At 38.4% G+C, this 15,751-nt stretch overlaps 1 protein-coding gene across 4 annotated transcripts in view; it reads right to left on the reverse strand.

The window, feature by feature from the left end:
- ADGRB3 (adhesion G protein-coupled receptor B3) overlaps window positions 1-15,751 on the reverse strand; it is a 737,861-nt gene that overhangs the window by 104,568 nt on the left and 617,542 nt on the right. The window lies entirely within an intron of this gene.

The raw sequence follows: 15,751 nt of genomic DNA on the forward strand, positions 1-15,751 counted from the left end.
GAAAGCAGAAAACAAGAGGGCCCAGGATTAAGGGGGGAGAAAGTAGGATGGAAAAGTTGGAAAGGAGAATATTAAAGCAAAGGAAAGAGAAGGGAAGAAAGTGCAGATCAGATGAGGGAGACAGAGATTAAGCAAATATTCAAGAGAGATGAGAAAACACAAAGTTTAGAAATTAGGGATATAGTTCTGAAAGACGCCTGGAACCAGGAAAAAAAAATAACAGAATGAGAACTGTCAGGAAAAAGTAGCCAATACCAGACTTTCCTTCGAAAATTGTCTTCTTTATCTACTCTTCCTTATTCAGCAGCCTATTTTGTAGAAGCAGAAGTGCAACAAGAATGGTCTAAGGTAACTAGAAGGCCCAAGTTTCAGAATTGACAAACCAAGTATGAGTGGGGGCTATATTGGAAAGCACAGGCATGAAAACTTTACCTCCTTTAATCAGAGAAACATTTAATTACAGTAAATCTTTTGTTTTACCTAAAGCCAGGTAGACTTACGTTAGTAGAAGAACTAGACTGGCATCTGTCTACAGGTTATGAGTGAGAAGAGAGGCCAGACTCAAGCAGAAGGTCTGTGCTGGGAAGAGTTTAAGATAAGGCTGGACAGGGGTACAGTGTAGGAGATTACGCAGAATATCAAATATAGTTAGAGGGTTGCAAGTAGTTCTTCAACAGGAGACTGCCACAATGACAGTACTATTTTATTTACTTATTTATTTATTTTTTAAGATGGAGTCTCATCCTGTTGCCCAGGCTGGAGAGCAGTGGCGTGATCTTGGCTCACTGCAAACTCTGCCTCCCAGGTTCAAGCAATTCTCCTGCCTGAGCCTCCTAAGTAGCTGGGATTACAGGCACCCACCACCATGTCCAGCTAATTTTGCATTTTTAGTAGAGACGGGGTTTCACCACATTGACCAGGCTGGTCTCGAACTCCTGATCCTCCCATCTCAGCCTCTCAAAGTGCTGGGATTACAGGTGTGAGCCACCGCACCCAGCTGACAGTACTATTTTTAAAAGATTACCATGGAAATCAGGTGGAGGATGGACTAGAAGTGGAGGAAGCTATGAGGCTGTTGCAGTGAGCTGGGTTTGTGGAGACAGAAGTAAGGGAGACTAGACTATCAATAAACTTATCAAGAGGCAGCCTCATAGGCTAGTTTCTGTTCTCTTTCCTAAATACTCAGTGTATAGTATCTATTTCCTTTTGCAGAATTTCTCTTTAGACTTCTTGATCACTGGAACTATTACCACTGTCAATCCCTACAGATTCTTTAAACATTTATGCCTCTTAGGCAAACAAACCTGAAGTAGGAACAGATATACTCTAAAGCATTCTTTGAGCATCTTATTACTCCCCAAAGGTGTTATGTGTTCTTTTGATTGTCAACTTTAATCATTTTTTCATTCTTGATGAATAGCTGTATTCCTAATGCTTTTTTCTCTGAAATATCTTGCCAATTTTATTTGTTAAATCCAAACTTTATTTCCGATGTGTTTTTCTTGTACTTCTCAATCTTCCCTGCTGTTTTTCTGCACCTACCAGAAAGCCCATTATAATAATCTTTTTTTATTCCCTCAAAGTTTTTAATAAAGAGGATTAAACTGGAGAACAAAACAAATTGATTACATATTAGTAACTAGACATTTTTAGAAGTGCCTTCACTTAATTGTCAGGTTAAGTGGCAAAGTTCATAATAAATCAACTCAAAATCAAGTTTTTTTTAGGCTAAGATACACAATGTCAAGGGAAATAAAGTCCTGCTTCAATTTGCATTTCCATTCCTTTTAGAAAGATTCAGAGAAAGGACCAGATGTTGAAAAGTAATAACCAGGGCTCCTTGCCCAATTTTATGTGATACCTTTGGGGTCTTTGTTGAGTGCTTGGCCAAGCTTACAGTCTTAATTCTGACAGTTTACAGCGCTTTTAAATTGCCTGGGTGGAAATCACAATGCCGGTAGTCAAGCAGATCAAGTCGTCTGATATGATTGTATCTCTGACCTTTACCAAGAACACAACAGGGATCAATTATTTTCATTGCCTGATGGATTCCAGAGGAAGCCTGGACTACAAATGTAGTGGAAAAAATATGATGACTGTGTGCAAAGTATACGCATCAAGGTGGTGTGCCAGAAGGAAGAGATGAAAGGTGAGAGGGAATGAGGGGCAACAAAGAACAATCTCAGGGTTCTGCTTCAGGCCAGCACTGCCAGGCAAGGTGAAGGGTGATAGATGATCCATTCTACTCTGTTTCTGACAAGACTCCGAGTATAAATCCCAAGAACAGTGAGAATTAGAGCTTCTAATTTATCACCTTCATAGAACAGTAGCAAACATAATTTTGGGTAAAAGAAACAGGCATCGTTCCAGGGCCCCTTTTGTGGAATAAGCTAACAGCCCATGAGTCACGGTTGTTTTTCCTCTTTTCAGGGAAGAGCTTACAGAGTATAGTAACTTCCCATGCTGCTGCATTTTAATGGGGGACTATGTACAAGTACAAAGCTCAGCCATTCAGTTGACACCACTGCCTACACATGTTTTGTTGGTCTGTTAGCATCACAGTTCAAAATGCTAATGCCGCACTTGCTTGTGCTGAGATTTTTCTTAGATTATCTATAAATCTATTTGATTGCACATCAAATGAAGTGGACTACACATTGGTTTACTGAAAAGAATATTCACAGAACCAAAGTGAACCCATTTTTTATGACTCTATTTGTAATCATAGCTGCTAGTTATGGCTTTTTCTTTTTTTTCCATATGCCAACCAATGTGCTAAGTTTTTTTCATGAGAGGAAAAAACTGAGGTATGGAGAGATCAGGTAACTTGCCAAAGTTCACTCTGTCACAATTCGAATATAAATCCCAGCACAAGGAGCCAAAGCAATGTTTAACTCCTCTGGGAAGTCTTGCCTGGTGGAGTGAAGAAGCCCAGTCTTCCCCTATCCAAGAGTGGAAAGGCCTCTCCCCCAAAATATGGCAACTGTGATAAGATCAGCTGGGAGGCAGGAGTTTCCTCTTCAACCCTTGAGAAAAAGGGTGAAGCATGAAATTGTCTGCAGGCCCCAGGTCTGGGCTGCTCTCTGAGGTATCATTGGCATACCAGTCTTACTTCATTTTCATTACAATCTAATCTCTTCCCCAAAGCATTTTCTAATTGTGTCACTACCCTGTTACAAAACAGAAGCAAAAACAAGTATCTTTTAATATATCTCCCAGTGCCCTTGGCAATTTCCTAGAGAATAAAGTTCCAATGATTTTCCCAGGCTCATCTTCTTTTATTCCACTTCTGACATCCGGAGCTTGGAGCAGCCACTGGACTGCTCACAATCATCATGTTAATTCTTTGGGTTTTTTTCCTTTGCACTTTTGCCTTCTCATTAGTTCGCGTCCTCATTGGCCCATCTCTTTTATCTTCTATCCATCCTGTCTATGCTAGCTCAAACGTCCTTGATCTATTCTCACACTCCTACTTCTACTCTCATGGAATTTTAATGGAACCTCCTGACTTTCAGGTATCTTATCAAGCTTTGTATGATAACATGACTGTCTTTCTATATTTTAAGCTACTTAAAGGCAGAAATTATTCTATGCTCATTTGTTGTAATTCTTACATGGTACCTAGTGATTTATAAGTATTGATTTAATGTATAATATACTTGTTATGCATGTTCCCACCCCACAGATTCACATTTAGTTCTAAGAAGCTTATAGTCACCCAATAAATATTGGTTAGCTTACGCCTCGGTAGTTTCATTGTTAATCATTTTACATATTTTCCAACATCACCACCTGTCCGTAATAAAAAAGCAAACAAAACAACAAACTCTTTATCATAACTTTGACATAAGTCCTATAAATACTTTATGAAACTGAGAATTTTTAAAAATCAAATTCTGAAGAATCATATTACTTAGATGGAGTGACCTAAGTATATTTCAATTCACTTTTGACAAAAGTAATTTCGACTCTCCCGTGCCTTCATTAAATTTGTTTCTCTTTAAAAAAATATTTTTATGAACTCGTGGCTATACATAGGTTGGGGCATTTTTGTACTGCTCTTTTTATTTGGTGTCTATTATCCTTTTAGTCTCACAAAGCCCATCTCATGATTTAGTTCTGGGAATAAGCCTCAAGCATCTTATGCCTTTTCAAAACGGTGGGTGGATTTCTATGTAAGCAGCTTTTAAAATCAGACGTTCAAATCCTGATATTCATTTTATTTGCCAAATGATTCTCATTTGGAGAAATTTCTCTTGAGAAAACAGAGTGGGATGTGGAAGCAAAACCCCTTGAGAGACTGGGAGGGGAACACCTTTTCATTCTGAGCTCCTGGCACACAGGGTAGCCTTTTGGTGACAGCACAATGCAAGCCGGACTTTTATCTTTATGTGCTTGCAAGCTAGTCAATTACTTTGAGACATACTCCAGTGATGCTTTAGTCTTTCCCCTTCCCATTAACATGCCCAAATCAGGATGACAATAAATTCTGAAAGAAGCTAGTTTAGCCTGGACATCAGGACTTTACTTTTCCCTCCAGTGTTATGATATACTGTGCTGAGTTTAATGAATTTTACTTAATCCCTTGTCATAGCTATCTATTATGTAATTTCAATTGGCACCCAACACCGAGTCATGCTTTTGTGTTTTTCTGAAAGAGTGGATTCTCCCCACATGAATCCTTCTCCATGGCCTCACTTAACTAATCTCTCCAGAATCTTGGCAGGATGGACTGTGCTGTAATCCAGAGCAGTTTTGCCAGTACCATGTGGGATTCATATTTGAGAGAACTTAGAGCAATGCAGGCTGAGGTGCAGCAGGTGCGGATGGGCTGAAAGCCTAGACCCTCCTGACCCACCAGAGCCAGGCCTCTAGAGTTTGCAGAAAGAGGGACAACTGCTCTGCAATATGGCTCATCTCAGCTATGCTGGGTTTCTATGAGCAGCATTACATTCAGTCTGGGTGTCAAATTGTTTAAGGGTCTCTCACAACACCAAAGGTTTCCCTCCTCCAGCTTCCTACTTAATCTATTGACTATTTCCTGAAAAATGAGTAGAAACACTAATGTTCTATGAATCAGTATTTGTGTCTGAAGATAGGCTCAAATTTTCTAATAAATGTGGGCAAGAACCTGATAGTCTATCCTCGTTGTACCCACTGTGTGGGCAGGGCATGATGTTTTCACCACTCTTTCAGGACACATTTGACCAGCAGAAAAGCAACCACAAAGAAGACCTGAATCAGAAAACATGCTCCAGTGGAAATGTATGCTCTAAATTACCAAACAAAGTTGTTCTATGGTCTGTGGCTTAATTAAATGCTGTGAGGCTGCCTGAATTGCTTAGTTCTCCAGGTAGTATTGTCCTTTTGACTAAGCTTTCATACTAATTAATTGGCCTGCTGCTGTATTTCAGGAGGGGATTCTGAAAGATTGGTTACTAGGACATTTTAGTTTGAAAGAAAGGAGATCCTACTGAGATTCTGTTTCCTGTTACAGTGAATTAGGGTTTTTTCTTTTTTCTTTTGTATTATGTTCCTTATATGTTTTGTTTGTTTTGTTTTGTTTTGTTTGTTTTTTTGTAGTTACAGAAGCATGTAATTTTGTTTTGCCATTAAAGCCTGCCTGAGTTATTTGCTGTTTAGAGCTACAGGATAGCTTTGTCTTTGAGAACTAGGTTAGATATTATGTGCCAGGCATTGTGCTGAGGTTTTCGAATTAGAAAAATTGATTAAAACCTGTTCCCTACTCCTAAGAAATAAAAGCAAATATTTGGATGGCACTTGCTATGTATGTATCAGGCTCTCTTCTAAGTGCTTCACATATATTAACTCATTTAATCTTCACAATATTGCCATGAAGTAGATTTATTATTATCTATTTAATACTATTATTCCCCTTACATGTATTAGTCTATTGGGGCACAGAGAAGTTAAAACACTTGCCCAAGGTCACACAGATAAGAAATGATGGAGCCAGAATTCAAAACTTGGCAATCTTAGGCTGGAGTCTTTGCTTTCAACCACAATATAATACTGCTCTCAGGAAGACACAGACTGAAATCAAATATTTGTAGAGCAGTGAGAGAGGTTCCACAATAGGGTGGGGGTGACTAATGGGATACAGGTCAGTTCTACCTGGTGAGATGAGGGGAAGATTTAAGATTTGACAGCCACAAGTCCTGAGTGCCTTGTGGCTTTGTCCACTGACTTCCACAGGCCATCTGGCCCTGGGCTTCCATTATAATGAGGAATATTCTCCCGCATACAGCAGAATAGAGAGGAAACTTGAAAACCAGAAACATATATTTTTGAAAGTCTCAGCGTCTTTCCCCCCTCCTTGCTCTGGCTGTCAGCTCTCTTTTGAGGAATGTAGCTCCTGCCGATGACTAGGGAGCCCGGCCAGAAACCAGAAGCACAGACGCCTCACAACCGTGGGAGGCGTATGACTACAGCAGCTGAAAGCAGTAGGAGGCTTTTCTCTAATACATTTTTTTTCTTGTTGGAGGCTTTTGTTGGACAGACAAGATACCAAGAAGGAGTACTGGCTACCTAGTATAAAAAGATGAAATGTGAGGGTAGTTTCAGTTTCAAACAAGCGAACAGGTTTTTCCTCGGTCCTACCTGTATCTCCCTCCTTAATTTCTAGGCTCAGGACAAACCTGGCATCTCTCATTAACGGGCTGGATTCCATAGGCTTAGAAATAAGGCATATCGGGCCAAAAGAGGTCTACATTTTACGTGGATTGGTTAGGCCAACAGGTATTAACCTTGACAATGGTAATGTCAGGATGAAGCATATTTCTCAAAATTTTCAAAAACAGTCATTCTGGAGTGTACAAATATATACATGTATAATTACAGTCTGATAGATCTGAATCAACTGAAGTAAAATTTTAAATGTAGGCAAGAAAGCATCATTACTTAAGAAATAGCTAGGTAAATAGACACACGCACACACACACACACACACACAGAGTTCTTGACTAATAATTTTTCGCCTTTACGATAGTGTGAAAATGATACACGTTGAGTAGAAAATGGAATGCTCCCACCATTCTGGGCAGCAAGAGTGAGCTGCAGCTTCCAGTCAGTCACAAGATCACAACCGATACTCCGTAGTGCACTGTGTTGCCAGATGATCTTACTCAAGTGTAGACTAATGTAAGTGTTCTTAGCACGTTTAAGGTAGGCTAGGTTGGGCCAGGCGCGGTGGCTCACGCCTGTAATCCCAGCACTTTGGGAGGCCGAGACGGGTGGATCACGAGGTCAGGAGATTGAGACCATCCTGGCTAACACAGTGAAACCCTGTCTCTACTAAAAAATACAAAAAACTAGCCAGGTGAGGTGGCGGGTGCCTGTAATCCCAGCTACTCGGGAGGCTGAGGCAGGAGAATGGCGTGAACCCGGGAGGCAGAGCTTGCAGTGAGCTGAGATCCGGCCACTGCACTCCAGCCTGGGCGACAGAGCCAGACTCCGTCTCAAAAAAAAAAAAAAGGTAGTCTAGGTTAAGCTATGATGTTCAGTAGGTTAAGTGTATTAAATGCATTTTTGACTTAGTATCTTTTCAGCTTACAACGTGTTTATTGGGACATCACCCCAACATAAGTTGAGGAGCATCTGTATATATATATATATATATATATATATATATAATTTATTTATTTATTTATATGTATTTAACATGCCATATGAGGTGTGAGGAAGTGAGAAGGTGAATTCTTGAAACAGAATTCTTGTTATAGGAATGCAAAGATCAGAACTTTTTTAAAAGCTTTCATTTTCAAGTATTCCATTAAGTTTCTTACTTCGTATTAATATCTAAATGTGATATTAATGATAGTTTAAATATAGTGATCATGTTCCTTTATGCCAGGAATTGGTTACATATATTTTTTATTATCTTTAATTCTCAGAATAACCTTCTAAGACAATATTATTACTCCCAATTTACAGAAAAAAAAAAAAAACTGAGACCAAATCAGAAAGGATAGAAAAGCAAAGACTCAGGAAGTTGAACCTGGAACCCATGGTCTTCACCAGGACACTGCTCTGGTTCTTATAGCAAACAATGAATAAATGTTCACTGATTTTTGCCTGAACGTGCTTGTAATGTCATAAGTCCAAAAGAGTCACAGATTCAAAAGGGTTAATATAGAATTTGTTGAACTTATGCTTATGATTAGCTATCAATGCTATTCATAAAAAAACACATTGGGCAATATGAAGAGATGAAAATATCATAAACAATGGGGGGGAATAATGTACAAGATAATAGAGGAATACTAATATCTCAATTGTCATACTGAATTAATTCACCACTAATATACTGCTGTTATGCATCATAAGGAGTTGTCAGGGCTCATTGAATTAAGTTATCTTACAATTAACATTTTTTAATGTCTTGATGAAGGGAGGATGAAGTTAAGGCAAAGTGTTTCTTGCCTTTTCATGAAAGCAACTGACCAGAATGTATGAATACTTTTATTGTGTGACTAGATTAAAACTTTTTTTCCAAGATGCCTTGTTGTATTGAAAATGCTAAAGATCACTAAGGGTATCTCTGTGTGCATAGACAATTGGAATCTTATAAGTGTAGTTATGAATTTTGCATCTCAAAGCCCTATTATATGAAGAAACATTTTCCCTCGAAAACATGTTCACAAAGAATTAATAAGAAGAAAACACCTTATGTGCAAAGGAGAGTATTAGTATAAACCAGCACCAATGTTTCCAAGCTCAGAACACTATCCATGGTATAGAATGCAGTAATGAAACAGCAGTAAAAATAATAATAGTTAATATCTGTTAAGTTCTTACCATGTGCCAGATACTTTTCAAAGCACTTCACTTGTAGTATATCATTTGATGCTTACAACAAGACTATGAGGTGGGTACTATTATCATTTTACAGATTCTGAAACTAAAGCAAGAGTGACCAAGTAATTTTCCCAAAGTCTGTGGGCAAGTGGTGGAGTCAGGGAGCCCACTGTGGGCAAGTGGTGGAGACAGGGAGAACATAAGTTCTGGGCTTGTGTTCTTAATCGCCATTTCTCTTTTTTCTTAATAATAACAATAATAATGATAATACAAATAATAATGGGAGGTGGGAGAAGCATGAGCTCTACAGAAATCCATAGCAGCAGATCACAAAACTCTAAAATGCAGCCAATGATACCACCTGAAACTGACATTGTGGCAATTGAGATGATAGCTGCACACCTTCTGAAGTCCTTTGGGAGTGCTGACTCTACAAATCCATGGGGGCTCCTTAGGCTGTGCCAACTCCATGGTGACTTTACACAATCTGGTGTCCTGTATTTACCAGTGTACCACATTGTGTTTCTGCTGGATACATATGAACTGCAGAACAGCAGGTCATGCTACCCATGAGAGAAATGGTGTTGACTGGTGTAGAGCCACATGGCAAAAAGTCAATTTTTAAGTGAACAGATGGAGTAGAGGCTTAAGAAAGACTATAGTGGGCCAGGTGCAGTGGCTCATGCCTGTAATCCCAGCACTTTGGGAGGCCGAGGTGGGCAAATCATGAGGTCAAGAGTTCAAGACCAGCCTGACCAACATGGTGAAACCCTGTCTCTACTAAAAATACAAAAATTAGCTGGGCATGGTAGTGCGTGCCTGTAATCCCAACTACTCGGAGGCTGAGGCAGGAGAATCGCTTGAACCTGGGAGGCAGAGGTTGCAGTGAACTGAGATCGCGCCACTGCACTCCAGCCTGGTGACAGAGCGAGACTCCATCTAAAAAAAAAAAAAAAAAGAAAGATTATAGTAATGGTTTTGTGTTCTTTTTTAAAAACCATTTTATTGAGGTATGGTTGACAAATAAAAAGCTGTACATATTTAATGTATACAATTTGATGGGTTTGGAGATAAGTATACACTGTAAAACCATCACCACAATCTACACCATAAACATATCCATCACCTCAAAAAGTTTCCTCTTACATCTATACCATAAAGGAGCATGCTCCATAAGGCTAAAAGCTACTCAGAATGGAAAGTGATGAAAGGAGGAATGGAGAGGTGGGCTAACTTCACATTATCTGCACCCTGTTCATTTATTCACTCTCAGAAAAGCCCTGAGATCATCCGCTCATGGCTAATGAAGACCTTGGAAAGCCCTTTCCTGAGCCCCGGGGTATTAAAAAAAAGGTTAAAACGAGAAGCACTTCACATATTGTACATGTGCATTTTAAAAAAAGAAATAAGCGAAAAACTTTGATGGGAATTTATTTGAGCATTTCTTTCTTGCAGGGATTTCCTTCCTCCCCACCTGCCCTGTAGCATTTTTAATTTTAGATTGATTCAGATACGGAATGACTTAAACTTGAGAGGTTGTTTATTTGCTTCCTGTTAAAAACTTCTTGGAATGTCTCCTGACCACAGCCTGAATTCATAAGATGGCTTATTTTAATTTCTTCTTCTCCATTTGGCCTTGTGTTGATATCTAGATACTAAATGTCATTTGTGGATGTGATTAAAATGGCTCATATTTCCTACTTCTTGATGGTATCCACTCCCTCTTCCTAAGCATAAATGGAGACATTTCACAGAAATATGCTAAATACAAGATATTGTATAATTCCAGGAGAATAGTCTTTGCAATCCAAAGTAATTCATTATTATTCTTTATACAGTCTTGCTGAACTTTTTACCTTATGAGAAAGCCTAAAGTTTATGCCAAGTTTGAATGAAGTAAAAAGTTTATTATGTAATACCATCCAAAGGACTATAGCAAATGCTTAGTTGCATGGAGATGTAGCAATTAAAGGAAAAGAGGAGAATGGCTAGGCCTAGAGCCACCTTATAGCATGTATGTTTGAACATGGCATTTTTAAAAAATATTTCATGGATTCTCCTTTCCTCCAGAAAGAACTGACCCTTGAAACTCAAGAGAAATTCCATTAGTCTCAAAACACTCAAAAGGACATCATAAATAAGTATTTTCACATTATCCCATGTACTGTGAAAATATCTACTCATCTACTAAAGTTTTTAGAACTATACCTAGTACTGAGCATTATTTGATATATAATGACAATGTTTTTAATATTGTGTCCTCTATAACAAAAATATATTTTAAAAATAATAATGCAATAACAGATCATTGCATGTATTTTATAGGAAACTTTTTTTGCATATTATACTGGTATCTCGATCATATATTATGATTATATAATATGTATTTTTATGACTTCATGAAAAGAGGAATAATAATATAATTATACATAATTAATCTCAGCTACTGCCTCCCCCAAAAAAGTGAAATTAAAAAACGCCTTGCATAAAAACTAGAGTTAAAATCTCTAGGCCAATGAGGAATTACAGTTGCTAATACCATAACATTTCTTCCTCCCTCCCTCCTTACCTATTTTTCTTTTTATTTTTTTAATGCAAATAATACTAGACTTGCAAACATTTTTCTTCTAACAAATTTTAGTTGGAATAAAGATGAAGGAAGAAACTATAAAGTCATGAAAATTCAAACTGTGAAGTGCCTTTGAATTTTAAATAAGGAATTGAACCTATTCATTGTAGTCTATCTGTGAGATTCTGGGAAGGGGTAATATTAGTGAGATCACAATGCTCTCAGCCTCTCAGCCCTACATCATAGACTTGGAAAATATACTAGAAGCATGGGATGTTAACTCTCAGCAAAGCCATGCTATATCAAAATGCTCCCTTTAAATATTTCTGTTCTATCTTTCCTTGGGTAAGTGGTGGTAGGGGGCCAAACAACACTCCTCTAAACCAAGAGGATGGGTAATATTTAATAATAGAATCCACCAAATGAAAAATCCTAAACAGGGATGAGGAGGGTTGGGGAAGCACAAGTAGTATATCACTACATTTCGAAGACTCAGTTTCATTCTTTGGCCAAGTTTCCATTGATGTTTTATTGCTGTTCTGCAAAGACCCTCTTTCAGCAAGAAGCAGATGGAAAGAAAGAGGTAAGAAGACCTTTAAGCACCTTATTGTTGCCTGACTGGTTCTTTCAGAGCCAGTCTTTCAGTGCAGGCTCACCTTTCCCACTAGACTTAACTCTCTGTTTTTACTAGAATAAAAAGAAAAAAGAAAGGAAGAAAGGGAAGGAAGGGATGGAAGAGAAGGAAGAAGGGAAGGGAACAACGAATAAAGGAAGGACACAAGGGAGGGAGGAAAAAGGGAGGAAACAATGAATGAAGGAAGGACACAAGGAAGGAAGGAAGAAGGAAGGAAGGAAAGAAAGAAGGAAGGAAGAAGGGAAAGAAGGAAGGGAGGGAGAAAGGAAGGAAGGAAAGAAGAAAGGAAAGAAGGAAGGAAGAAGGAATGGAAAGAGGGAGGGGTGCAGGGAGGAAGGAAAGAAGGAAGAAGGAAAAAGGGAAGGAAGGAGGGAAGGATGGAAAAAAGGAAGGAAGAAAGGAAGGAAATGCAACCACCAATGTGAGAGACAACCTTTTTCTTGGTACAAATTATCTCATGCTCTGCCCGCTGCTTCGGTAATGAACTCTAACATTCTTTATTTCTTGGCATGAACACTGAGAGTCAGGTAAAAATGTTTAGCTGTTTGTGACCTGAGGATTGAAGGGTAAAACTCACAAAATTGGTTTGGCTTAGAATCCAAAGAATTTTCCCAGAGGTGAAAGGTTTGTGTATCGGCATAGCAAACATTGATTTTTGTTTTTTCTTCTCAGAAATTTTAAAGTGCAACTTGGAACTGTACACACTTCAGTGTATAGGTAATCTTTTCATCTTCTTGACCTTGTTTTACTCAAAATGCCTATTTCAGCTTCTTTCAGGTTTACATAGAGATTTGTTGACCTTGGATGTCTCTATTCAATTTTTCCCCTACCTCCTGAAGACATCCACTACCACCACACTTCCACACCAATTCCCATATAGACAGATCAGCTTCCAGAGCTATTCTTTTTATTTCAGTGATTTTTTTTGTTTTGCTTTTTTGTTTATTTTATTTTTTCTAACTGCATCTCAGGTGGCTGCTGACTGGTGAGAATTTACCCCCAGTGACAGACTGTTTTCTAGAATCATAGTCCATATGGCGGAAACATAGAGGAAAGCTCAGTAGACCACAGATACCCTCTCCCGCTAGCAGCAGCAGAACCACATTGCATCTGAAGTCCCTGTAAACCTTCCACAACTGTTCAAGGTTGTCTTGTTTTCCCTTGACATTGCTGGTTTTACAGAGGCACACAAAGAAACTTGAAAGCTGCCACATCATTAAGTGTTTAGCATGTAAACATTTCCAAAATGGACCTACAAAGAAAATGATGGAAACCAAGGGATGAAAGTGCTTTTGATTCTTATAGTTCCTAATCTCAATTCCAGACTTTATCCTTTCACACCCAGTCCTAACTGTTGATATGAGTTTTAAAATTATTGAGAACTACAAACAGCCAACACAAAGGATTTCCAGATCCATAATATAATCTACTTAGAGCCAGTTCTTCCATTTTCTAGACTGCACGAATTTGTCTTTTTTACCATGCTGTGTGTGGCCAATAAAATCACTAGTCTACATGGCCGCATTTTTTAAGATAGGAGAACTGAATTTGATATATGGAATTTAGATGCCTTCCCATCTGCAAACAGTAAACTTCCATTAGCAGAACCCGAGACCTAACACTCACAGAAGTGAATTTTTATGGGAGAGAATTTAGTTTAGTAATAGGGCCAGGCACAGTGGCTCACACCTGTAATCCCAGCACTTTGGGAGGCCGAGGTAGGCGGATCACCTCAGGTCAGGAGTTCAAGACCAGCCTGGACAACATGGTGAAACCCCCGTCTCTACTAAAAATACAAAAATTAGCCTGGGCATGGTGGCACATGCCTGTAGTCTCAGCTACTCAGGAGGCTGAGGCAGGAGAATTGCTTGAACTCAGGAGGTGGAGGTTGCAGTGAGCCAAGATCACGCCATTGCACTACAGCCTGGGCAACAAGAGCAAAACTCCTTCTCAAACAAAACAAAACAAAACGAAACAAAAATGGTAAGAAAGCAAATAGATAAAGACATCTCAGACTTACGGAATTATTCAAAACTTATTTGTTATGGGCCTGGCTCAGACTAGCTGCCAGGGAACAGGCAAGTCTTCCTCTGCTGCCCAAAGTCACCAATCCCATTGTGGCTACCCTACTTGAGAAGTCATCACCTGTTATGTCTGTTGTAACAGACTTATACTTTGTTTCTCTATCTCCAGTCTCTCCTTATTCTAATTCATTCCTCGTATTTTAGTCAACTTTGTGTTTCTAAATTAGAGTTCAGATCCAACATTTTTCTTTTTTTTCTATGACATTTGAGGCCCATCTCAATCCAATTCCAGATTCCTCCTTTCCTTTCCCTACACATTTGGTGTTGGAATTGCAGTGCAGTGCTAATTATTGTCTACCCAGTTACGTCTTTTTCGCTTGGGAAAATTTTATTTATATGTCAAATACTTTTCTAATTTCATGTCCTCCATGAAATTTTCTCTAACTTTTCCTTTCCATTCTTGCTTTTGTCGTGCAGAATTATTTACTTCTTTCTCTCTTGAGCTGGACAATAACCACCACACTGCATCCTAATGATCTGCTGACCTGCCCATATCCTGCAGGGCAGGGAATGAAAGCCATTTGTTTTGGAACCCCTAGCACCTGGTGAGGGGTGAGGGATGAAAGATAAATCTCAGAACATATCCCAAATTCAGATGGAAATTTCTACAACTATTAGGACCAACAGTTTCTGTGCCTGTCAATTGCCCAGGAGGTATGTGTGGGTGCAGCGTGTGCATGTGTGAATGTGCGTGTTTGCTCTTTTATTTTACATCATTTTTGTTAATTTCTATGTTATTTTTAACTATTTTTTTTTGCCCTAATGTGTTTGGAATTTTCTTGTGAGCTACTTTTTATTTTTCAGATAATTTGAGATGAATGGTGTATACAACAATAAGAAATGGTACTTTTCTACATTGCAATTTTATAAGCAAGGAAAAACTCATATGTTTTTAATACACTATATTTACTAAGGCAGAAATAAACTTTTATATTTAAGAAAGCAAAAACCAAACAATAAGGCTAAAACAAAAAAATCTGAATAAACAAATATTAATTATAACATTTCATCCTGTAATTGGAAAGGGGTGTGTCTGTGTGTGTGTGTGTTCATGAACTTTCAAGTGCAAATGAGATGCAGAGAGGGAGAGAGAGACAAAAAGAGAGAGATAAGTATGTTTACATTTCTGACTTAGAACAAGTTAGACAATACGTTTTACATGAGATATCTTTAAATAGAAAACTCAATTCAGAATGACGCTACATAATTAAGGGAACTTGGATGCCTACTGTTTGATTTATAAACACATTACCAAAAATATTATCTGTAAACAGAAAAAATCTAGATGAATGCATTTTAAGCAATTTAATTTTCTCCCTTTTGACCTCAGGTGTATCAATATTGGATTAATCTTAATAGTTCATTTATGAAACTATCTTATCATTGATCTATGCATCACTCTTTTTAATTCACTGAGCCATTCATTTATTGAATGTATTAATAATGTTACATTCATTTACCCACAACTCAGTCACCTAATACAAAAAATAGAGCCTTGAAAATATCTTATACATATCCATCTGTCCTCTGCCAACCAGTCTCCTCAGCTCTCTCAACCTGGGGTAACCACCATCCTGAAAACCACATTAACTGTGCCCTGCTTTCCTTATCACTCAGCTTTGTTTCATATTTACATATTCTCACAGT

Source organism: Macaca fascicularis, chromosome 4 (assembly GCF_037993035.2).
Source record: "Macaca fascicularis isolate 582-1 chromosome 4, T2T-MFA8v1.1".
NCBI lineage: Eukaryota > Metazoa > Chordata > Mammalia > Primates > Cercopithecidae > Macaca > Macaca fascicularis.